The following is a 25,497-nucleotide window of genomic DNA, read 5'->3' on the forward strand; positions in this document are numbered from 1 at the left end:
ACAGATTTTGCCCAGGACCACAGGGACATCTTGAGACTGTCCCCACTTCAGATCTAAGGGATGGCATGGGGTCTCTATCCCTTCCTCTTCAGGAGGCCCAGGGGCTCTTATAAAACTTGCTCTGGCCCCTCTAAAGAGATCTGCATATGCAGACTGCGGGACAGTCAACTTCTCTCAATTCACAGAAAAAGAAAAAAAAAAAAAAGTTAAATGCTCCCTGAACAACTTTTTTGTAGAATGAAGAGGAATCATGCAAATAATCTCAACCCCAATAAAAATCTGCTCCCTGTGACTTGATGGATCTGTAAACTTGGAAGAAGCTCTCATCATTTTTAAATTCTTCCCTCATAAGGTAGTGTTTACAATTAGCTTCATGATGGCATCATCAGAACGGAAGTAAGGGCTTTCAGCCAAGCAGACAACTTTTTTGGGCCTCAGTTTCCTTGTCTGCAAAGTAAGGAGAACAATCCCAAGGCTCTTGTTAGTGGAGGGAGGGGGGAAACAGAAGGAAGATGGCCCAATTAAGCAGAACCAGGAAAATGTCTACCATAAAGCCAGGCCAGCTGGGCTATAAAAGCATTTTGGGGGGTTCCGGGTGCAGATGCAAAGCAAGAAAACAGCAAGACAGGGAATTGGTAACAACAACTCCAGGTAACTCGGCTTTTTAATTAGAGGAGCCTTCAGCCAGCAGCAGAAGCGCTTCTGCCCCACAAGCCAGAGGCCTGAAATGCAGCAGAGCAGCCTCCGACGTTTGCACTAGGTAGTAACAGGGGTACAGTAAGGCCTCCCCGCTCTGTGCTGCATCATCCATTAGAAAACAAAAAAGATACAGTAAGTGCCACTGAGCTCCTCCATTAATTGCTAAGTAAGGGGAAAAAAAGAGAAGAATAAAGTGCTTTTACCTGCTCGGCTGGATAATTAAAAGCTGCCTGAAGCACTGCTAACCTTTTTCATTATGGCAGTGTTCATTATAAAGCCAGAAAGAATTAACTACACTGCATTATCAGATATCGAAAAATATTAATAGCAAAAGTGAGAAAGGGAAAGGAGGAATTTTGGGCGAGTTAATTAAACCACACGTCCTCAATGACTTATTAAGTGACTGGTCGAGCTTCCTGGAGCTCGGTGAGTCCCAGAGAGCGTGCGATGTGCTCCTGCTCCTCAGGAAATGAGTTTCCAGCCCGTGGAGCTGTATTATTTTTCCTTCCTCTGTTGCATATTTTTGTTTCTTTCTCTCTTTCCAAATATTGCAGAGTGAGTCGGGGCCCGGATTGGGACCATCTTAGAGCCAATGCAGTGGTCGAGAGCCCTTGAAGGTCACTGCTGTGCTTTGGGATGGAGGCCACTGTGTTGTTCAGCAAAAGCTTTTCGGGTCTTCTGTAACTGAGCAGATGAGAATATCTTCCGAGGAGGTAACCATCATCTGTAACCAAAGCCCACAAATGAATTCAAGATGGGCTCATCTCGTCTATCAAACTCCCTTCTACAGGGTCTGGTGCTACAGCCTGGCTCGGGGCATTGAATTGGGATGTGCCCTTGAGCCCTGGAGAGCTGTGGGGAGTAAGTGCACTATCGACTCTCCATCTACAAAACTTGGAGCAGCCAGTAGTTGCACCGCACAGACCGTGGTCAAAGCCCAGCAGCAGCAGGAAGGCCTGCTGAGCGAGGACTCTTGTACTCACAAATCTTTGGTGAATTAAGATGACACCTTCTGCAATACTCTTAAGCGCTCGGTACAAAAAAGCAAACGTGCAGCACTGTCCTACATGGAGTTTTTTGCACGAGCTCAGCTGGCATAACAGGATGGGCGTAGAGGTGGGAAGGTGGGGACAAAGAATGTCTTCCATGGTGGAAGGAACCAGGGAGGGAATAAAAGCATTTTCATTTAGCAAAAAGTGAAATTGATGATGAAGAAAATGTAATATTGATTTCTTTCTTCTTCCTGCTGGCTCTGAAGCTTTAAATGAAGTCATAGAGCAATGGAGACTCCAACTTTGATTGGTTGTGCTTCGACCTAATCTCATTTTAAGAGCCTAGTTTGTATGATTGTTGGTGACATGCAGAGGTTTCTCTTTAGGTGGAGTGAGGCTATCATTCCTCCAACATGCCATTAAGTCAATCAGAAATTGTGCTGGAGACCTCCTATCCTGTACTTGCAGATGGGCTTCTTCCCTGTACCATACCTTGGCCCCAACAGCAGCTCTGCTCAGAAACTCAATGAGCAGTACCGCTTGCCCAAAGAAGAACTTTTCAGAAAAATGGGTATAAGTGGTGGTTCATCAAGCTGAAGACTACACAGAGGTAGTAGGGACAGGAAACCCCTGGCTAGTATGTGAACAAATGTCAAAATAGTTACGGGGGCAGAGACAGGAGGTGGAGCAGAATGGATGAAGTCATTGAAATGGGCCCAATGGGCACATGTCTTCCTGACTATTATTAAGAGCTGTGTTTGCACAGATACCTTCTCGCATCCTGCCAGCCCACTTTTTCTGTGCTGCAGTCACTGGGGGCACAGTAGTCCTGGCAGCAGGACCTTCTCCCTGTTAAGTAAACTTCTCCTGCAAAGCATTTAGAACAGTGCCTGGCACTTAGTAAGCACTCAATAAATGGTATTGATTCCTTCAGCTTCCTGCATCTTTATCTGGAACTTTTCATGAGCTTCCTTTATCTTGAAATGCCTTGAAAGGAGAAATCTAGAGATAACATAGAAAAGGATATGGACATCGAATTTTGAACAATTCTTTAGAGGTAGAGGCCACAGGGAATGACAATGGCATTTTTCCTGTGCTTGGAAAAATTCTTAACTTTCTGTGTTCTAATCTATCCTTCTGGGGTGGGGGGTGGGCTGGGTGGGACGTGGTTAGAATCAGTCTGTTATGAATCACCAGATTTGGGATCAGGGTTAAAATGGGCCACCGATCACCTCCAGCCTTCAAGTCTCGAGTGTTTGCTGATCACTCTGCCTCTGTCGTAAGAATGCATTTAAAGGGTGGGCTTCTTTGGCCAAGAACATATCTGTTTTACAACCATGTAAGAAAGCCCTTTGGAGCTGGGTGACTGGGAGCTTGAAGAGAAGAAAGAGGTTGCCTATGGGCTTTTTTGAATGAGGTCAGGCTTCCAAATAAATCATGCATGTTCCCACCTCCTTATCTTGGCTTGATTCCTACCAATCCCTCCCAGTATTCTTCCTCCATGGACCCTCATCCTGGTCCTCGTGCAAGGTCCACAACTCCAGGTCTTCTTGGAGCCAATCCAGGCCTGGTGCTGCCTTCTCTTAGCTTCCACAGTCTTGTCCGAACTTCTCATATCTACCACCCTGGATTGCCTGGCCTATCACTTTCTCCATTCTAGAGAGTTCGATGGCATCACACCATCGATCTCTTTTTTCTGTTCTGTTGTGCTGTGGGATGAATGGCTGTTCAAAGTTCTCCTCCATGTTTCTGTCCACGGAGCTTCCATTGCTTTTGGTTCGTGTCTGTATTAGAGTAAGTATTTCATCATGTTTTAGTGAATTGTTCATGTTGTAGTCCCTCCTATGAGTGAGCGCTTGGAGGGAAAGCATCGTTTATTTATCTTTATGTATTTATCATGCCCAGAACAAGCACACTCTGTAGATGTTTGCCGGGTCATGTTGAGTTGAATTGAATTGCACTTACTGGATATCTACTACAGGCCCTAATTTGGTACTGGGCAAAGTGTGGGCACACACCAAATATTTGCTGCTGGGCCTGAATTAACCCCCTTAGCCATCTTGGCCCCCTTGGCACGTTCACACTGTGTGATGTTTTGTGGCTGTATAGTGAAGAGATGGTACGAGTCCCAGGGAGCTTGGTCATCTTAAACCTCTGTAGTCACAAAACAGACAAACCCAAATAGCCGATACCCTCCATTTTCCTTTTTATCTCTGTAACTTCATTTATCTCTATATCCTAGAAAACCACATAACTATTTAGAGAGCAACTACAGATATGTTTTGAAATCCTAGGTTTCCAGGCTATTCTATTTAGGAGAGTTTTCCTCCAATACCTCATAATCCATGTGAAACATGGAAGTAATCCATTTATGCCTCCTTCTAAGCGCAATAGGCACGGCCACTTAATTTGTGACTTCAGATAAACAATAACCTCTCTGGGGCTACACAGGTCCATCTCTGAGGCCCTCCCTGCTCTAACATCTGTGCTTCTGATTCTCTTCGGAAAACCTATTGATTAGCTAACTTAACCATTTCTTTTTTTTTTTTTAAGATTTTATTTATTTATTCATGAGAGACACAGAGAGGCAGAGACATAAGCAGAAGGAGAAGCAGGTTCCCTGTGGGGAGCCTGATGCAGAACTAGATCCCAGGACCCCAGGATCACGACCTGAGTGGAAGGCAGCCGCTCAACCACTGAGCCACTCAGGTATCCCTAACTTAGCCATTTCTAAGCCTATTCTCTCTTGCCCTGTTCCTGCTACTGATGATTTTTTTTAAAGGATATATCCATACTTTCGTGGATCACCATACAATATGAGTGGCCATATAACCAATTTTGGACAGTAGCTTCTGGGGAAAAAAAAGTGCTTTCCAAGATAAAAATGGACAGATACAGCTTATGAAGTCCCTTCCTTCTTTCTTCCTATCTTGAGTGAGGAGCTGTTAACCATTTCGTGGCAATGAAACAGTAAGCATGAGGGCAGTAAACCAACATACCATGGATGGTGGAGTGCCCAGCCCTTTGGCAACAACATAGAGCCATGGACCCACCCAGTAAAGGAATCATTAAGGCCTTCATGAGTTTAAACTACTATTAGGCAGGAATTTTTGTTGAAATTTTCACTGAAAAGAAATTTTGCCACAAGCATCCCTGACATACACCTTTCTAATTTCTAGTCAAGGGGATTCATCAGGTAAATCACTTCGTTCCCTTGGGTACTGTCTATGATGAATATAACTCCAAGTTGACCAAATTCACACAACTCACCAATAACCCCAGTCAAAGTTCCGTACTTCACATCTTCAACAAAGGAGGCTGTTTAGGCGACCTTATTCCTCCACCATCCTGGGGCACAGGCCTAGAGTGAGTCTTCAGATTTCTCTCCAAGGCCCCCAAACTCTATAAGAAGAACCGCATCAGAGAGGGTGTTTCCCTGCCCTTGGAGCTCAGCAGCCCTCAGTGGGGAGGAAGCAAAGACCGTCCCCCAGCTAGGACCAGAGCGCAAGTAATTAATAGGTGATCATGGAGCTGGACAAATGCAGATTGACAGCAGGCTTACCTATCTTAAAACCTGCGCCTTGGCTAACATTAGTTCTACAGCTAAACCCGGGGCTTGTTGACATGTTGTTCCTTTTCATTAATAAATAACTGCCCGAAACAATTACACTTCAGGAAACTAACCTTATTTTTCTCTTTCCCTCAGAAAGGTACCAAAAATTAAAAGCAAAGATGCTCAAATCAGCTGGAGTGCTCCTGGGCAGATGTTCCTAAGTGCAATCTGTTTAATGGGAAAGACCTTTCAGGGGGGAAGGGCAGTCACGCTGCAGCTCCACCGGAGGGGCCACCAGCAGGTAGAGATAGAATGCATGGTTTCTCCGTGAGAGCCTGGCCCTCTGCTTATCTCAGGATCCCACTGTCCAACGGACTTAATTTACCTCTACAGTCTAGCTCCTCCTGGAGCTACGGGCACTTGTCAATCTTCTTTAAAAAAAAAAAACAAAAAACCAATACAATATCATGAAAAGATCATGGCATTTTAAAATCAAGCAGTCCCAAGTTTGAGACTGAATGCTGCCATTTATTAACTGTTTTGCATAACGTACTTGACAATTCTGATTATCTGTTGCTGCATAGCAAAATACTCCCAACACTTAAGCGGCTTAAAGCCACACACATTTATTGTCATGCAGTTTCTGTGAGTGAGGAATCCAGGTGCATCTGAACTAGGCCCTCCATTCAGGTGACCATCACGGTGACGGGTGACGGCTGGGGCTTCAGTCCTCCCCCGGCTTCAGCAAGGAGAGTGTGTTCCTAAGTTCACTCACCTGACTGTTGACAGGATGCTCGTTCCTCCCAGGCTGTTGGCTGGAGGCCTCCCTCAGTTCCTTGCCACTTGGACCTCTCCGTAAGGCGGCTCCTACCTCAGTAGAAGACTTCTCTTGGAATGAGCCAGCAAGAGAAGAAGATGGAAGTTCCAGTCTTCTAATAACCGCACCTCAGAAGTGACATCCCATCACTCCATTCATTAGAAGCAAGTCACTGGGCTTGGCCACGCTCCTGGGGAGGGGACTGCATACAGACATGAATAGCAGCCATTTTAGCAGCCACCTACCAGCATCTTCTGAATCACAGCTTCCTCATCTGTAAGTGAGCATTATAATTACCCCAAAGGTTGCAGAGGGATCCAGATGAGATGGTGTATGTAGGTTAGGACCTGGAAGAATGTGTAAGTAGGTTGACGTAGAGAAGATAGCTGCCCCTCCCCACCCCACCTGCCATGTCAAATGACATGCTCAGAGATAGACACACAAAGGAGGCCACGTGGCTAGTTCAACTTCCACGAATGGAGCAAGAGGGATACAGTGAGCAAGTCAGGGGGTCCCAGGGCACAAAAATGATAGTAGGAGCAACATTCGAGCTCTCTGGACAGGGTCAGAGGCAGGCTTTTCCTGAGGCAGAAGGTGGGAGAGATCCCTGCAAAGAGGCTGAGCCGGGGGTGATCTTGAGACTACAACCAAGGCGCAGACCCCGGCAAACAGCATCATGAGCCAGGGTGCTGGCAACCAGGCCAGCCCCAGAAGTTCCCCAGCGGGGTTCCATAAATCATGAGTGCCTTCCTCCCCCAAGGTCAGTGGACTGTGGAGCCAGCGTGGAGCGTGGATCACTTCCACTTTCCTTCCCTAATTCTCCCCAGTTCATTAAAGCTTGACCTTCGGGGCTCCTACAGCTACTGTGGACGTCCAGCCAGAGAGACCATTATATTTTAAAGGCTGTTAAACTGTCCAATGATATTTTAGCCTCTTTTTTTATATTTGATAGCAAATCATCAATCACTTGTGTAAACTTCCAAGTAAAAACTCAGGAGAAAAAAGATGGAGAATTATATGAAATTACAGTGGAATGAAGCAGTTAGATTTCTCTCCATCAGCTGAGGCGAGGCGAGGTGAGATGGTGGTCAATTATCTTTTTCCACTCACTGATAAATCCCCAGCATCACTAAGGCCATCAGTGCCTGACTCATGACAAGCAGAGAGGGACACCGGTGTGACTGGAAAACCGGGAATGCAGGCTAGCTTTGCAGATGGTGCTGGGGCTTCTCCAGGGCTCACCTGGACCGGCTGGCCAGGGTACCAGCCTGGGCCCTGATCATGTCCTGGGACACCCCCTTTCTCTTCTGACATCCTCTGTCCCCTCATCATGCAGTGGCTGTTCCTAACACCCGCGTGCTGCTCTCCACCAACGTGTCCCAAACTGACCTCATTATTCTGCTCGCACATTCCTTATCTGAGTTAGCAGCACCATCATTCACCCAAGTTATTTAACTAGAAAATTCATCGTCTTCCCCAACACCTCTCTTCTGCTCACCCCCTGCCCCCCACCGGTTAATTCAACTCTGTGTCTGGTCTATTGCCTCCCACAGCTATTTGTCAAACCCACCCCGTCTCAAGTCCCCCATTCTGTCGCCTCGGTCCAGGCTTTGTCGCTTTTTCTCTAATCTGTTCGAAAAGCCTCTTAATTGGTCTCCATGTCTTAGCGTTTGGTTTCGTTTTTTTTTTTTTTTAAGCAAATATACACACTCACACACACACACTCAACACACTTCACAATCTTGCCAGTCTGTTTTTTAAGACACGTCTCCAATTCCATCTCTTCCCCCACTCAAACTTCAGAAGCTCCCTCTTGCTTCAGGAACAGGCTAAGACACCCCACTTGGTGTACGATTTCCCGCAGCCTTCCCAATGCCCCTGGGCCACCCCAGACAGAGGAGCCTACAGTTCCCCTCCTTGCTCTTCCTCTGTCCACCCTTCCACCAGAGCCCTCTTTCCCTCTAGTTGAACTGGCCAACCTCTAGCCAACCTTTGTGACTCATTCAGAAGTTGCCTCTTCCAGCAAGTCCTTCCTGACTCTCCTCTTCTCTTGTGTGCAATCCCCGAGCAGTATTCCAATGTCCTTGAGTAAAGACCACGGCTTATTGTCCATCAGGCAGCACCACCCCGCTCCAGGGCATGCCTAATGCTTGCTGGCTCTAGAGTTGCCCATGGGCTATAGACTAAGACAAACCCAGGGAGGAACCTTGCTCTCCCACCTACCAGCCCTCTGACCTCAGCAAGACTTCTGTGTCTCTGAGCTGCATGTCTTACTGGGAAAACAAAAGTGATTGTCTCAACTTATGAGAATAGTATGAAGACAATAAGTAAGGTTTACAGAGTGATTAACTGTTGATAGAGGAATGGAAGAGGAGGAGTCTGGTATGGACCTGAGGTTTCCAGGAAGAACAGGGGTGAAAGAAAGTACTGAGAGAGGGGATAATACACAAAGTAGGATAGTAAAGAACTCAACAAGTAGAAGACGTGCAACCTCTACCTTCCTTTCGAAGTCTAACAACTGGAGAAGAGGAGGAAGTAGTAACTACGCCCCTTAAACATCCACCACCTTATTTCTTACAGTTACTATTTCTTTTCTTTTAATGACTTGGATAGCAGCCAAAACATGTGGTTAGGGGCAAAAACCCCTCTATTTGATAGCAATTCCTCCAACAGACTCTAAAATAAACACACTGAGGGATCTAATCATCCCCCTAAGTGGCTCTGAGCTTGCCTGTCTGGCACCACACTATGTGTACATGCAAATACAGCTGGGCAGGCAGGTAGGAAGTGCGTACTCTCATAAGCCAGCCTGTGCCAACATAGCACCAGGGGACACTGCCCGTGACAGGAGGATGGGAAGCAGACTCCTGAGAGACAGCTGCTCATCTCAGACCCCCAGTTCCTGGCCCTGATGCAGTCAGCCCTGCCCCCAGTTTGGGAGTTGCTTCCTGGGGAATGATATGAGGGCAAGCAAGAGGCCAGGTAGGAAAGCAGGGCCCACTGGGAAAAGGTCTAGAGCAGACTAGAATGGCCCCACAAGCCAAGCAAAGGTGTTCAGAAAGTTCTAGATAGTAGAGAAAGGAGGAAAAAGGACATACCCCAGCTATCAGAGTGCCAGGGACCAGAAGGAAATAGGAGGACCAAATAATCCTACAAACAAAAAGGACTTATATGTGACGTGAAAATACTTGGCAAAGGAACAGCCCAAACACAGAATTGGGTGGGCTAGAACAAGGAGGGGTCGATGTTAGCACGAAGATGCCCTGTCCTCCACAATAGCCTTCTTGTGCAAGTCTGATGAGCCCTACCTACGTAGCAACGATTCTGAAGCATTGGGCTGGACAGGAGAACAGCGGCACCTCCACCCAGGAGGGCAGATCCCATCCTTTACCTACTTTACAATGAATGGTTCATGTCTGTCCCCTTTCAGATCTATCACCTCCAAGGCATCAACAGAATAGCTAGCATGAGAAGCTTTTGACTCCTAATGCATTAGAGTTTGGAATAAAGCTGCTAAATTTCTGTGTACCTGGTATCACTGTCCCATCACACCCTGTCTCCTAACTCCTAGGTAAGCAGAGAAGCTTAGGGCTAGACACCAGCATGTATTTTATCTCTTTTTACAGATAAAATAAAGTTTCTAGAAAGATTAAACGAATTCTAAAGCTAATACAACTAGTCTGAGGTAGAGAAAGAACTGGAATTCATTCTTCCAACATCTAACAGAAGGCTTTCTCCATCCTATCAAATAGCCAACCATATGACAAAGGGGATCCATTGGAGACTGGAATTGAACTTTTGGAGGAAAGTACTCCTTGGTTTGGAAAAAGAATCATCAAAAGAAACATATTGCAAATGCAAACCTAAAGCAAGGACATACTAAAATTTTTGAGGAAGATCTGGGAGCTATGAAGTAATCCAAATGTTGATGCTTCAAATTGAGCCTTCAAGTGTCCTATTTAATATCACACATTTAGAGTAATTTATCCTAGTCATTTACATATTTGATTGGATTTTTTTTTCCTTTTCTAAACTTACATTTCAGGAGAGCTGTGCCTGAAAATTACTGTTTGTTTTTGAGAGATGTATCCATGGGCTTGTTTTCTTAACCAATGTTTTTCTCCTAAAAGGTCCAATGTGGAGACTGGAAGAAGGGGTCTAGAAGAAGTCACTGTCCTCGTTGGATGAGCAGGGGTGGGAATTGTGGAGATCACCCTAGTATATATCAGCCACAGGGACTTGAGATCTATAGCCACAATAAGATATATAGGCAATAAGGCTTTGATCCCCTTCTTGACATGGGCATTTTCCTCTCTCATTTCTCACTCCTCATCTGTCTGCCACAGGCCACAAGCATTCTTGTCTTCTCCATGTAACGAGTTCACCTGGGCAGGCCAGCAGTCACTCAACTTCTCTGTCTATGAGTGAGTACAAAATTTCAATTCAGGAGGGAAGGAAAGAAAGCCCAAGTGCCAAACCTCATTAGGCCTCAGATCCAAACCTTATTTTCCTATGCAACTTTACCACCCACAAAACGGATATATTGATCCCTGTCTGATTCCTCCATTTTCCAATTGTTTCAGAATTCAAAAAGGAAAACTCTGATTTATTAGAGCCTCATACTCTACTTGGTGCTCTTAGGACTGGTGCTAAGGGAGTGAAAGCCATTCTCAGGCAGCCATCCTAGGAGGTATCTAGGGGAAAAATACATAGCATGCTATGTGTCTTGGGGACTAAGGGTTCTTCAGAGATGACCTCACATTTATCCTTATTCTAAAAATATATATATTCTGGGATGCCTGGGTGGCTCAGTAGTTGAGCATCTGCCTTTGGCTCAGGTAGTGATCCTGGGGTCATGGGATTAAGTGCCATATTGGGCTCCCCACAGGGAGCCTGCTTCTCCCTCTGCCTATGTCTCCACTTCTCTCTCTGCATCTCTCATGAATAAATAAAATCTTTTTTAAAAAAGAAAAAATATACTTCTATAAGAAACAACTAGAATGTTTATTAATGTAAGAAGTTCTCTTCCTCTGTATGCCATCCAATTGCACCAGCCCTTTGCTTCTCACACGACTAGAACACATGTGGTGATGGCCTTGCCAATAACCAGCCTATCCACTCTCCCATTTCTGTGTCCTTGTCATAACTCCAACTCTGTAGGCTTTTCTGGGGCCACAAATCCCAACATATCACCCTGTCCATCCTCCCTCAGTGATAAGCAGGTAGAGTGAGAGGGGGCAGTCCAAACCAGAAACTTGCATCTGTTCCATTTTCCCAGACCACGTCCTGACGAGGAAGAAGTGAATCTATGAGAGCCATCACTTATAAGTGTCCCAAAGAGAAACTGAGGCACAGAAAGGGCAAGTAACTATCTCAAATACCCACAGGATTCAGCAGATGATCAAATAGAGGGTTTTAGACTCTTTGAAACCCCTGACACCATACTGTACCCTTACTATGGAGCTGAGGCGAATTAACCCCTTCCAGGCCAGGAGTCTCTCGGGAAACAGGCTGTTGATGGAAATAAGCCAGGAACCCAAGAGGGTCAGTTCTTAGGGCACCTCACTTAAGATGGTTAATAACCACAGCAACGTGATTGATTACATAGCACTCCGAGGGAGCCGGCACTTCCTGCCCCAGCCCGCTTCCTTCATTTGCATAGGTAATGGTTGTGTTATTAGCAGCTCATTAGTGTCAAACCCAGGTGACCAGAAAGGCAGGCTCAATGGTCTAAAGAGAAAGAACCTCTCATATTTTAGGGGAAAACCCTACCAGGACTTGTATTCCAGAGCCACTAAGGGGGCCCGTGTGACCCAGACGCAGTGAGGGAGGGTTCTAAAACAGGGGTCCCCAGCCGATTTAGAGTTGTGACAAAGTAAAAATCTAAAATAACATCAATACATGCAATAGAAAGCTCACCCATGATACACCCTTAGTGTGATGTGATGAAAGTGGCACTTTCCCTCTGTGATCTTCCTCCCCAAACCCAGAGATCCAGGCTACCCAGGAGACATGCATCAGACAAATCACATCGGAGGGTCATTTGACAATATACCTGGCCCGTCTTCCTCAGAATTGTCAAGGTCGTCAAAAACAAGGCAAGTGTGAGAAACGTTCACAGCTAAGAGGAGCCTAGAGAGACATGACAACCACCTGTAATATGAAATCCCGGATGGGATCCAGGCACTGGAGAAGGACATTAGGTAAAAATGAAGGAAAGTGAAACTGTGAATTTCATAATAATAATTTCTCATTATCGGCCCATTAACTGTAACAAAGGTACCATACTCGTATAAGGTGTTAATAATAGAAATAACTAGGTGAGGGTTATGTGAGAACTCTGAACTGTCTTTTTCTCTTCTCAAATAGCTTATTTTTTTTAAGAATGTCTTACACGTAGATGGCACATTCCAATGTATGCCACCATAACACTTGGTTCTCAATGCCTTGGTAAGGTAGAGAAAATGGACATCTTTCCCCTTGCTTTACCAACACCATAACTGAGATTTAAAGAAATGAAGTGACTTGTCCAAGATCACATAGCTGCTAAGTCAAGTGATTAGTTTCAAACTCAAGTCTTCTGACTCAGAGATTAGTATCGTATCTTTCACTGAAGCAAATGTTATCACCTCAGAGAGATCAGGGATAACGAAGAAAAGACAGTTGCAAGCCTCTGGCTAACAGCCAGAGGGGTTGGCAGTGGAGGCTGCTGACAGGGACAGGTAAGAAGTCAAGGTCAGCCAAGGATCCTGGCCATCTCTGTGGGTCTCCTTGGTCCCTCAAGCCTCAGAATGAGAAAAAAATAAATAGATGTTTGCCTTACTCTTTCTTATCCATTCTGGGATCTTCCCTACATCCTAGATGTGGAAGCACAATCCAGAATTCTCATGGCATATTTTTGCCTATCCCAAAAAGCAAACAGATGCAAAGAGCTTCCTTCCTTCCTCTCTTCACTTGACCTCAAAACCCATATAATGTCAACACCAGCCCCACCTGGAGAAAAGTGGTCCAGGCCTACACAAAACAAGTCAGTGGGAGATGAGAAAATGAAACCTAGCTCTATTTCTGCCTCTTACAGTTTCTTCAATGCCCAGCTACTTTCAGACCCATCTAGAAGAAAATGGAAGAGAAGAACTTTCTATAACTCAGCGGGTCCAGACTCGGGAGGTGAAGAAAGAAACAGGCCACAGGTTCTTGCTGTTGTCCATGTAAGAAAATGAAGTGATAGGAGGAAAAGAGACAAATTTTGCATGGGAAGAATGCACCGATATGCTCCTGATTTTAACCCAAACCATTTGCTGAGGCAGGTCATGTTAATCCTTCTGGGACCCAGTTTCTTCTTCTAGAAAATGAGAGGTCTAGACGAAGCAATCTCTAAGCCCCTTCTATACTTGGACATCCTAGGATCTAGTTTACGATCAATGGAAACAGGGCAGGGGATCCCATCTAGAAGACAAGCTAGTGGAAGTGCAGTCATAGGACATTTTAGGAACAGAATCAGAAACTCACATTGTACCTGTTCTGGTGACCTGCGAAGTCACAGGTCCCTTTTCTACAAGAAAAGGATGTTCAAGTGATCATTTAATTCCCTGAGGACTATTCAGCAAATGCCCACTGGCTTTATCATGCTACCCTAGGTAGTGGGTTAGAATCAAAAGGGATATTGGAGACATCAAAAATGTATAACCAATTCTTTAAGAGTTTTCAAGCTACTATTAGCTCACTCTATATAGTCAGATCCAACAATTAAACACACACATTAGGTCAACTGCTGCATCCTGCACGTAAATATCCTGGAATGAAGATACACACGTAAGCATATGTACATGTAGTGTGCACAGACCACCTGCCCTAACCCACCCAGTGTCTCCATTTGCCTTATCAGGGAAGATATCCTGGAGGAAGCAGGCTCTGAGGGATAAGTATCCTCTAGGATGCACTATAAGACTCAGTGCAGCTGCAAAACTGTGGGAAATCAAAGTCTTTGATGGAGTCTTCATCCAGATTGGGGCATTGGGGAATGCAGGGTCCAAGGGGTTGTCTTCACCAAGCTCCTCCCACTTTGTTCTGTTCTCCCTCCTTTCCCCTCTCCTCCTCACCCCATTCCCTGTAAGCACTCCTCTCCCCCTCTCGCTGTACACCACCATGTCTTGGACTCTTCCTCAAGGCAGCAAATTACTCCTATCATTTTTAAAAATGTAATCAACTACATCTGATCCAGCAGATGCTTTTGTGAGGATGGGTTTAAAAAAAAAAAAAAGGTTGAAAAAAGTGGATAAAATATAAATTAAAAAAGAAGAATGGGTCTGGTTACAATCAATAACCCTAGAATTATTGACTCCTCTTCCCATTACACTGTGATGCCTCTGTAATCTTGCTGGCAGATTCTATAAAGGACGCATCTGTGCAAGATGAGATGTCCATTGTCAAAAGTTATAATTCTCTCCAGCACAACTCCCGTAACAGCAGCCAGGCAGTTTCTGCAGAGCGATCTGGTGTCTGGGAACCACACGACATCACTCTCTAAAACCCATTTTGTGTCTCTGCCCTGGGGCCATCGCTGTCCTTAGCAAGTTGGCAGGAGGAAAGGAGGTAGAACCCGAAGCTGAGCTTGGCCTAGCTTCGTGTCCTGAGTTCAGGCATTGCGGGCTTTCCTTTGACCTTGCAAATCCCTTCTTGGATTTAGCTCTACCCTCGGTAGAGCTAAAGTCTTACTGGAAACAAGTGGATTATTCATTCAGAATAAAACCTGAAACGAATCTCCATTTCCTTGTACAGATTCTGCAGCTGCAATTCCTGCCCCCAAGAATGGCTTGGCTGAAGGGCAGAGTTTGGAGCTGATATCTAGAGGTTTCCTCAGGAAAGGGCAGGGCAGATCATGGGCTTACATCAGCTTAGGAAAAGTGTCCTGTCTGGACAAGACCCCAGGAAGCCAGACATCTTGGCATGGGGCCCCAGACCTACCAGGAGTGGAGGAAATTCTCCAACTGGGAGCCATTCACCCTTGCAGCCAGCCACCAGCCAGGGGAGATCTTTTGAGCTCACTCTAATCCCCAGGAGATGGTGTGGCCAAAAGTGAAGAGCACTGACCTGGGAGTTGCATGACCTTGACAAAAACAAGCTCCATCTCTCTGAGCCTCATATTCCTCATTTGCAAAGGTGAAGGTTGGAGAAGGTTGGACGAAAGAACCTCGCTGGGCCCTTCCAAATTTATGAGTGACGGTCTCTCAGCTCTGCATCAGGGTCAGGGCTGTAACTTCTGTCCCTTTCTCTGCCTCTCCAGCCCTGGCTGCCCGGTGCTCTGGTCCCCAGCCCCAGGAAGAGCCCCTGCCTCCCCAGATTGTGTTTGGCGGGGGGCCTGCCAAAGGAGGAAAACCAGAAAATCTGGGTGGGCCCTGCCCTCAGGGACACTCTGTGCAAGCCTAAAGCAAAGCTCTGCTGGGTTTGATTATGAAGATTCACAGCCAGGAGTGAGTTTCCTTGGCAATATTGTCTGCCGCCTTTATGAGCAGCAATTATATAGCGTTTCGTACCTGGGAAGGCAACAGGCAAGAGCTGAAATGGTGAAATGCTCTATCACTCCAAGGAGCACAACACCTTTGGTAATAAATATTGACGTTCATTAAGACAAAGCCAGAATTCAATCTGTTCTGGGGAATTCTCTGCTTCCGGCCTCCAGAATGGCCCTTATTTACAAGATGTCCCTAAGGGGATGAGACAGGCCGGCTCACCTTGCTCCCCAAGATACATTTTATTCAACCGACTTGTCCTGGGCAAACGTGTATCTGACAAGCCAATTTGAAAATGAATTTGGTACATTTTTTGAGTTGATTATTTATTCTGAAAATGAATGCCCATTCTGGTCAGGCTGACAGCTCTCGGGATGAGAGCTCTCCGCTCCTAGCTCCCGTCATGCCTGCCCCCCTCAACTAAGGAGAAATGGAATTGAGAGGGCCAGCCTTTCCAGCACTGGGGCTGGGTGGGTGGGGGGGCCACCCTTGCTCACCAGCACCTCACCCAACATATTTTCATCCTGCTGACGAAAAGCCCGTGTGCGATGCCCGTGCCTAGGAGAAGTGGGAAGTATGGAAGCCAGAGGGACTCCATCTGCTTTACCTTCTTGCATGGTTCCATTGCACCAGCATCGGACTCCCACTGCCCAGAGTCACCCCAAGGTGCGAGTATAGGGGGAAAGCACCAGGGAGCAGGGAGACAGGTAGGGAGGGGGCTTTCTACTCCCATTGGACCTCCGGTCTCCCTGAACCTCGCTTTCACTGTTTCCTCTGGACCTCCAGCGTATCAAGATGATGATACCTTGGCAAATTTCACGGCAAGGTAACATGTTGGGGGGATGTGCTCAGAGGATGCATCCTCTTCTCTACCCTACTCCAGCTGTGCTTCCTCCACAACCCAGCTGCCCGAGGTCTCAGAGACCCTGCCCTTCTGATGTAGCCCTGGAAGGCTTCATGCGGGAAGGGGACTTTGGGAAGAATGTGGAAAGCGTGCTTTGGAGCTGTTGAGTTGCCTGTGGCCAAAGTTGCATTGGGAACGACCGGGTCACATCCTTGACTCTAAATTTGTCGAAGTGATGAGATTGCTTTTGTTCAGTGGTTTTCACGTTACACTGAGATCATGAGACCCTTTGTTCTAATGTAATCTCGTCTAGAACCTCAAGGTACCAAGCAGATTAAAGTGAAGTCATTCCCTTTCAACACAGATGGAAACCCCGGAACCTAGCCCTCTTACCTGACCCAGCCCTCTTACCTGACCTGGACCCAGAAACTGGTCCAGTCAATATCAGAATCGCCTGAGCTACATGCACAGGCCCCTGCACCCCTCGCCAGATGTGACTGGTATTCTCTGCAGGTGCTACCCTGGGATATGCATTTTTCCCCCACCCCTCTTGGTGGTCGGGAAGGCACAAAGTTTGAGAACCATGCTGTAGGGCCTGACAGGGTGGGGTGTGAAGACCGAGGCATGTGTTTGATTTACACTTGACTATATTCCCACCTGTCTTCCCTATCTCCTTGACACGCGAACGGGTTGTTCTATGTTGTGTGAACACTCCCCAAGAGCATCATGTGATTGTTGCCAGAACTAAGCCCGGAGAGAAGGGGACCAGGAAAACAGAAACCAAAACACCCACCACTCCCTAAGCCCCCACACCTTCCTAGGGTCTCTGTGGCACTATAAATCCCAGCTCTGAAAGCAAATGTTTTTAAGCACACACCTATTCTCAACTATAAGTATGAAAAGGGTCATCCATTTCCCAGCTCAACTGCAAGAGCAATATGGTTCGGGAGGTTGAAATCAGAAAGCCTAAAGTCAAAGACCTTCAGAGACCTGTTTTCTGCCGAGCAGATTGGGGGGGGGGCAAGCAGCTTCTAGGGGTGCAGCGTGGACCAGAAACTATTTTCCATAGCACCAAGCCCCAAGACGACACCCCATCCTCAGGAAGATGCGGCTTCCTCCAGTACAGTCACATCAGTATTTCTGCTCACCAGATGGGAGAGTGAGGGGAAGCAGCCCTGAGCAATTAAGTGTCTAGCCTAAGGTCACAGAGCAAGTCAACGCACGCCCTCAGAAAGCCCCGAGTCCTCCTGCGGATTCAGGCAGCAAGTGGGCAATCTGCCCTCGGGCTCCTGCCTTACAGCACCTTCATCTCGCCTGGCTCAGCACCCGGGGCTGGCTCTGCCTCTTCTCCCACACGCCTCAGCCAACCCATCACTGCCCTGATCTAAGGCTCCCCTGCCACCCCAGCCCGGGGCCTCTGGAAACCAGGAGACACCTGCCCAGGTGGGTGATGGCTGTCACAAAGCGAGCCTGGAGAGGTGGGTGGTGGGGGGTGTTGGGGGGGTGCAGCTTCATATTCTGCTTCCTTTAGCTCTCAGCCCACTAATTGGGGCAGTGATGGGAATGTGAGACATTCAGGCACAGTCTTGCTAGAATGACAGAGAAGCTGTAAGCCAAGTAGCTGGAGTATAATTGGACAGCTATTGTTTTGAACTGACCCCACCACCATTCCTATTCCTCCTTCCTTTGGGAAACTGGTTCTTGGCCATGTCAGTCATGCACTTCTAGGGGGATGCTGGTCCCTCCTAGGGACAGGGATGCCATCCAGGGCCAGCCAATCATTGTTCCTCATGTTCTTTGCCACAGCGATGGTTCAAGGATGGGCATCAGGCCATGTCTGGCTAGTTAGAGTTTTTCCCAGGGAATCTTCCCAGTCTGAGCATTGTCAGGGGATGCCGGAGGTATACACCTTCCCGGACACCTGGAGAAGGCCTTTGCAGGAGGAATTAATGAAGCCAAGCAGAGAAATGCAGGGTGTAGATACAAAGAAAGAATCCCAATGACATCATCTGGTCCCTTAATCCAGTAATTACTGAACTCCCTATTACATGTGCCAATAAAATTCCCTTTGCTAATAAAAAATAATTCAAGTTGTCTCTGTTACCTGCGACCAAAGAGTCCTGACAGATATAGAGATATAACTATATAGCCGATTGCCAAACTTAAAACAAGCTGTTCAACTGGCATTAAATTCAGGACATGGGTATAGAGGGAATCAGGCCAGAAGGGCAGCAGGCAGCTGGCCTAGAAGAAACGGATTCTGGGCTGCATCTGCTTCCATTCTTTCGGTCATGGAATTTCATGGTCATTGAGGTTTTACCAAAGGCCAATTGCCTCTTAAGTGTCCTCTTGTGCCATATGGAATAGGAGGAGGAGCAGATAGGTCTAGCCAAGAGCCAGCAATGGAAGGAACAGGTGGATTTAGGGGGTGAAATAAGAAAAGAAAAAGAAAAAAAAGAGAGACAGAAAAAGAGAGAGATTCTAAAATATATGTAGGGATTGAGGATCCCTGGTCTAATCTGGGGCCTGACAAATGGAGCTGAAATGACACCCCTATTGCTCATTGAAACTACTCTTTCCAAGGGCAACAGTTGACAACCTCATCACTAAATCCCAAAGCGCACTCAGCTCTGGGCTTTCCCCACCTGCCCGCAGCCCAGAGTACTGTCCTCCATGCTTTCTTCTTTAAATGCTCCCCTCACGTGGATTCTAGACCCTGTCCTAGCCTAGTCCCCACACTTCTATGACCATTCTTTGTCTTCTAGGATGATTTGTTTTTGTTCTCCCAACACTGAAGTTTAGGTTCTGCTCAAGATTCTATCTTAGAGCCCACATTCCCATAGAAGCTTCTGGGACCAGAATTGCTAGGCCTCATCTGTCTTGTAAGCTCCGAGTCACAACCCTAACTCAAAGACTCATCATCTACTACCTGACCCAAGGCCTCCTCTGACTTTCTTGTTTATGGAGGGGCCCCACACTTCTCCTGGTAGCTCAGGTTCCAAGCTTCAGAGCAAACAATGATTCTCGTCTTTCCTCCACCCTACATGGCAGGGCACCATGGTCCATAACTACCTCTTTATTAATGTCACAGCATTCTCCCCTTGCTCTTTATTTGTCATTGTTAGTCCCCTTAAGGTCTTTATCACCTTGCACCTAGACTTTTGCAACAGTTCTTTATTTGCTCTATTCAAACATTTTATTCAAAGAGCATTTATAAAGTGCCTTCTATGTACCAAATCCTGTGTCATCTTCCTGCCCTCTAATCCATTCTATATGCTGCAGCCAAATTAATCTTCCTCAAGTACTACTTGGATCACATCACTGTGGGACTCTACAGCCTTCAATGACTCCCCATTGCCTACTGAGTAAAGCTCACGCTCATCAGTCTGGCATTCAAAGCCCTTTGTAATTTGTCCCCAACCTACCTTTCTGGCCCTAGCCCCTACTATTTCCTCTACATAGACCTTATACTCCAGCCACTCTGATCTATTTGCTTTTTCTTAAACAAGCATTGCACTTTTCCTCTTCTGAGTTTTTCCTTCCTCTCTTTCCCCCTGCCTGAAAGTCTCCCCACTTCTCCTGTGTCTGTTCTTACTCATGACTCAGAGCTCAGCTCAAACACTACCACCATCTCCTTCTCTTAACACATCTGCCAAAAGCAATTACTCCACCATTTGAGGCTCCTTGTAATGCTGTGTTTTGAGCCTTTCAGGATCCCTAGCACATGGTGCCTCGAACTGTCGATCGATGCTTTGATCCCCCGTCATCATTGTACTTACCTGGAGCATCTGTATCAGAATCATAAATGTGCTTATTAAATGTACAGGCTCTGGAGCCCTGCCCAGGAAACCTACGGTTTCAGCACACATGCCAGTGATCCTCCCAGGCACTCACATCTGAGAGCAGCTACCCTAGGAAAGTGTAAGGTTCTTGAGGGCAGAGACCACATCTTTTTTTTTTTTTAATTTTTTTTTTTTTTTTTTTTTTATGATAGTCACACAGAGAGAGGAGAGAGGCTGAGACACAGGTAGAGGGAGAAGCAGGCTCCATGCACCGGGAGCCCGACGTGGGATTCGATCCCGGGTCTCCAGGATCGTGCCCTGGGCCAAAGGCAGGCGCTAAACCGCTGCGCCACCCAGGGATCCCCAGAGACCACATCTTATTGGGCTTCGTCACCATCAGCACACCAAGAAAGTCAATTTGAAAGGAAGTTCCAGGAGCACCAAGTTCAAACACTAATGTGTTGAACGTTCTCATGAAGTTAAAATTTGCTAAACTTTTCTAATAAGAACAAGTCCGTACAAGAAACATTCATCGGTATTTAGTGTGCCATTACTGTGGAGAAGCCGTTTTGTTAGGAAAACAAAGTCTGAGACTTAGCACAAATTTTTCTCCAGTCTTTGTACCTTAAACATTTGTAGTTTCCATGAGAAATTTAGTTGTGTTTTTTGTCTCCTGGATACTGGATTTTGTAACTGATCCCATTCCCCTCTTGTCTTGATCATTGGGTGGCGTATGGTGAACTCCGTCGCCACCACCAGCAGGTCAATTGGACTTCACGTGTCCTCAGTGAACCTCATTTGTGGCTCTACCACTTCCTCCTCGCCTGGCTAATTTGTGCCTCTTCCTACAAACAAAACAAAACAAAACAAAACCACAAAACACACACCAAAAAACCCACTTGTTTTTGTTTGCTTCATCTAGCTGTATTGTTTACATCTTGGTGAACAGTTTTAAATCCTTTTTGTAAGAAGGCAAGTTATAAATAACATAAATTCATGAACCTATGGATGTGCAAATGTTTTCTGATCAGTTTTTTTTTTTAATTCTAAGGAGAGAAATTAGTCTGGAAGATGAGTCCTTGGATTGGTAATTCTGGTGGAAAGCAGGGCCAGAAACAACAGATGGGGTAAGTGATGCTCTGAGGTCAGAGTTGTAAAAAATTAGGACTTGTAGAGAAAACACAGATTCAGAAACAGTGATGAAGTTTTAGAACAGGAATAGATGAGAGTGGTTTTAGAGTGTGGTCATAAAAGGCAGAAAGCAAGAAAAGGGAAACAAGAAAAATAGTTAAAACAGGAGTGGTTTCAGGGAACTGACCACAGGGTCTTGTCTTTCTTCCAGAGAAGAGAGGGTCTCATTGATTGCAGTGCCAAAGCCCCAGTGCAGAAGGAGCCCAGTTGGGTTCTGATGGCTTTGCAGAGGAATGCACTTAAGGTCCAGAGAAAAAGGATCTGATTTTCCCAATGATCAAGGAAACTAAAGAAAACCCCCGGAGCCAGATCAGAGCTTGAAACCAGCGTATTCAAGAAGGGGAGCCAGAAACAATGATAGAGGTCGGTCCTATGCAGAAGCCAAGCCGAAATGAGTTGAACAATATGGAGCTGTGCAACTGTAGCTTACCCAAGTTGCACATCTTGGGTATACTGAGGCCCTTCCCAGTATGTAAATTATGTGAGCTTTAAGGATCAGAGAAGAGATGGAGATACAGGGAACAAAGTAATTGTATGAGAACCTCATGATTTGAGAGGGGCGACAGAGGCCAACTAGCGTGTGAGTAGCGTGGAAGATGGGTAGGCCAATGGGCTGCATCCCCACTGACACGAGTAACTGTTAAACACACTTGGGCCGCCACAACTCAGGATCACAGTGCTTCGGGGAGGGGGGGCATCCTCAGTGAAAATGTGTCTTCGCCGTGGTACCTGACACCAGCTCAGAACCCGAAGTCCCAGAATATCATCAAACATAAGAAAACAGAAAAGTATTTATTGAATGGTTGTTCATTTTTTTGTGCAACATTTATTGAATATTTAATGATTACTGAGCACTGTGCTAGAAAATGGAGACATAAAGAATACTAACACATACTTCTTGCCCTTAATAAGCTCAAATCCCAGAGAGAGAACTAATATAAAAATAAAGTATTACAGTGCGTGGTATGATTAATGCTAGAGTTGCGGCCTGTGTGAAATGTACCCATAGACATGAGCTCACAGAGGATGGACCAACTAACTCTGCCCTGGGGAGGTAGAGGATGGGGGCATATTCGACCAAGATCTTGAAGGGTGAATAGGAGTTCAGGAGGCAGAACAGGGAAAACAGTATACGCCAAGGCACAGAGGCCGTTTGTGGAACCCCTGAGAAGTTTGGAGCAATTAGAACAGAGGGTGGAGTGAGTGGCAGGGGTGTGGTCAAGGTTTGGAGCCGGGCTTCGAAGATTCCTCGTATGACACACTGAAGAGTTTGGACTCTGTCTTTCAGGCAGAGCAGCAGCCTCACACATGGAAGGGAAAGTAATCATTCTTGAGTAACCAACCCCGATGGCCAGGAAGCCTCCAGGATCCTGCTGTATCACAGGGTCCACCCTCAAACCACCATCAGAGCGGCAGTTTCTGATGCATCAGGTCCTAGGGTGTGGTGGAGAGGCTTAGAGGGCGTGGGCTAGCTGGAAGGTCAACACTGTGCAAAGGACAAATTGTAAGTGGCCTCCAGAAGCCCCACCGTACCTGACTGGGGGCCAGGAAAGGGGTGAAGTGCTCCCCACTGCCTCACATGCTCCCTCCCAGGGCGGGCCGGCATTTCGAGCGCCCAGTCACTTCACACAATGGCGAGAGTAAATTCACGCACCAGGAAGAAATGAAAGGCTGTACTCCTTCCTTGGAATCAAGTTGTTATTGTTCAGATGCATTATTAATGATCAGGGCTGCAATCATTTATAACACGGCCATCACAAAAGCAGCTGTTAGCATTTACACATAGCTCTCTGTGAGTATGTTATTAAGGTAATATTTTACCATGCATTCGACTTGCTCAGGGGCTGCATGCCTAATGCTTGGCTTGAACAGATCCCCCACTCCCTTCTTAGAAGTAATCACTCCTTTCCTTTCTTTACAGAGATGCCAAATGCCAGGGAAGGGAAGCGGGCAAAGGAGATGAAAACAGGGAGCTATGAAAAGTGGAAGAAGAGACACAGGCGCTGTTTCCCCTCATCCTTTTTTCTCCCCTGCCCTTTTTTTTTTCCTTTTTGAATAAAAAATAAAAATGCAGAAAACCTCAGGAGCCTCGTAACTTTCCAATTTTTATTTAAAAATAAACCCGCTCTCGCAGCTGTCACCACTCCCATACACGGAGCGCAAGCTCCAACCCCACTGCCCAGTATTTATATTCAAGAAAGTAAATGCTCTAAAGAGAACAAATAAATCAGGTTCGAATCTACGAAAGGAGTCAAGCTTTTGCCAAAAAAAAAAGGAGAATTTGACAGCCAGCATAGTTCTTTGAGGACCCTAGCAGCCAGCAGACCTAGGATGACAAAAACCCAGGGCAACAGGTACAGAGGAACACAGGAGTGTCTGTGGCCTATTGTGCCTGTGCCCTCCTTCTCCAGGCCAGGCCGACCTCACCAATAAGATGGTTCTGTAAATCTGCACTGAGCACTTGCAAAGAACAGCCGTGGACAGAAGGGACCGAAGGCAGCAGGGAAGGCTTTGAGCCACCTGGTGAACAGAGTGGAGGGACCAGCACAGGCTCAGGGAGCTTGGGAGCTGTCACTAGCAGAAAGGGATGGCACCTTGACCTGAGGATGAGGCAAAGGAATCGTCAAGGAATAATTAGGCAGTCAAATCTGCGAGGACTTGGTGATCTGTTGGATAAGGGTTGCAGAAACTGGGGGAGACCTCCTCCAGGGTTCGAGTTCGTGTAAATGGCAAGACCTGGAGATGGAGAACAGTAGAAGAGGCCAGGATTGAGAGTGAAGACAACGAATTCAATTTTGAAAATGCTGAGTTAGAGGCAACTTTGAGATAGCCAAGTGGTGCTTCCAAGGTCCACCACTGGAAATCCAGCTCTGGAGGATACAGAAGAGGCCCAGACGTTCATAAGGGAGCCACTGGCACGGGAAAGGCCACCTTGGAGAGAAACCAGAATAAGAAGAAAGGGGGGGCCACTCCTTAAGGAACTCCAACATATATGTGGCAGGTGCCAGAAGCCGATACATACAGAGGAAAGTGGGAAGAAGCAACCATGTGGGAGAAAGACTCCAGGTGAACATCAGTGGTCAAGAGGATTGAACATCACTGAGAGGTTAAAGGAATCAAGAAGTAGAAAAATGTCCATTAGACAGGTACACTAGCATCAAGGTCACCGGTGACCCAGGACAGGGCCATGTCTGTGTGTGGATGAAGGGGCTCAGGAAGGCATTGTAAGGCACCCAACGCGGTGCCTGGCCCATGGCCAGCCCTCAGTAAATGTTGGCTCTTGTTAAATTCTCCCTTTAAAGTCTATAAAGCTCATATTCTTCTATGCTATTGAAGGGGGAAAAAAAGGAGACACAGGCTAACATTTTAATAGGAGAGCTTTAAGATTAAACCCAAAGAATTTCCCGACAGGAAGGCCTCTAAAATACCCATAAAGGCTATTAAAGAAGATGACAAAATCCCAGATGAAATTAGGATCAGGACGGATTCCTGCATGTCTGGGACAAGTTTGATGCAGCCTTCCTGCGAGGCAGGGGACCAACCCCAGTCACCGGGGCAGGTCACTTGTGCCCTGGGTGGCCCCTGCCCTTCCTCCCTGGCCCCCACGGAGATGAGAGCTGCGCAGTGAAGGAAAGCCTCCTCATTTCAACAGGGCTGGGCAGCCAAGGTAGACGTGAATAGAGCCATCCAGCAGAAAGCACCCAGAGGACAAGCACCAAAAAATATGCTTGAAGGGCCAGCCGAGTGGCCAGGATTACAATGTAATGCCCGGCCTCGGGTCAGTAATGGGGCGGTATTAGTCATCTCTTCAGACCCCAGCTCCATTATTTTTGCCGGAAATGTGAGAACAGCTCTCACTAATAACGTGTGGAATCACTTCCAACTATTTGCCTTTCAAGTCAGCCTCCTCAGGTCGGGTGACATATCTCGTTTAACAGGGGGTGCCATTAGCGGGGAGATTTAACATGTGGCTAAAAGCATTTGTAGCAGGAGCTGTGGGTGGGTTCCTTTTTAAGCTTCTGTGGCTGGTAACTTGCGTCTCTTCCCTCCATGCTGTTGGGTTTTGTTACTAAAGCCTTTTTCTTTTCTGAAGGAGGTTGGCCATTAACT

At 46.6% G+C, this 25,497-nt stretch overlaps 2 long non-coding RNA genes across 13 annotated transcripts in view; one reads left to right on the forward strand and one right to left on the reverse strand.

Moving 5' to 3' along the window:
• Positions 1-6,302, reverse strand: part of LOC125755097 (uncharacterized) — a 36,469-nt gene extending 30,167 nt beyond the window's left edge. The window contains exons 1-2 of the long non-coding RNA XR_007410681.1: positions 6,020-6,302; positions 4,962-5,093 (exon numbers count right to left, since the gene is read on the reverse strand). This is a non-coding gene — a long non-coding RNA (uncharacterized LOC125755097). The remainder of the gene's footprint in view (positions 1-4,961; positions 5,094-6,019) is intronic.
• On the forward strand, positions 232-23,421 carry LOC112671293 (uncharacterized). 12 transcript variants are annotated; one of them, XR_004816148.2, is made up of 12 exons: positions 232-352; positions 1,254-1,412; positions 4,245-4,400; positions 5,398-5,545; positions 6,052-6,337; positions 10,408-10,485; positions 11,340-11,425; positions 12,052-12,264; positions 13,140-13,269; positions 21,248-21,323; positions 21,539-21,750; positions 23,309-23,421. It is a non-coding gene; the product is annotated as an uncharacterized LOC112671293 (long non-coding RNA). The 12 variants fall into 12 exon arrangements; XR_007410678.1 differs by lacking the exons at positions 21,248-21,323; positions 21,539-21,750; positions 23,309-23,421 and adding exons at positions 7,014-7,137; positions 10,645-10,751; positions 14,840-15,879; XR_007410679.1 differs by lacking the exons at positions 21,248-21,323; positions 21,539-21,750; positions 23,309-23,421 and adding exons at positions 9,492-9,632; positions 10,645-10,751; positions 14,840-15,879.
• Positions 23,422-25,497: the final 2,076 nt, after the last annotated feature.

This window comes from Canis lupus, chromosome 5 (assembly GCF_003254725.2).
Source record: "Canis lupus dingo isolate Sandy chromosome 5, ASM325472v2, whole genome shotgun sequence".
Taxonomy (NCBI): domain Eukaryota; kingdom Metazoa; phylum Chordata; class Mammalia; order Carnivora; family Canidae; genus Canis; species Canis lupus.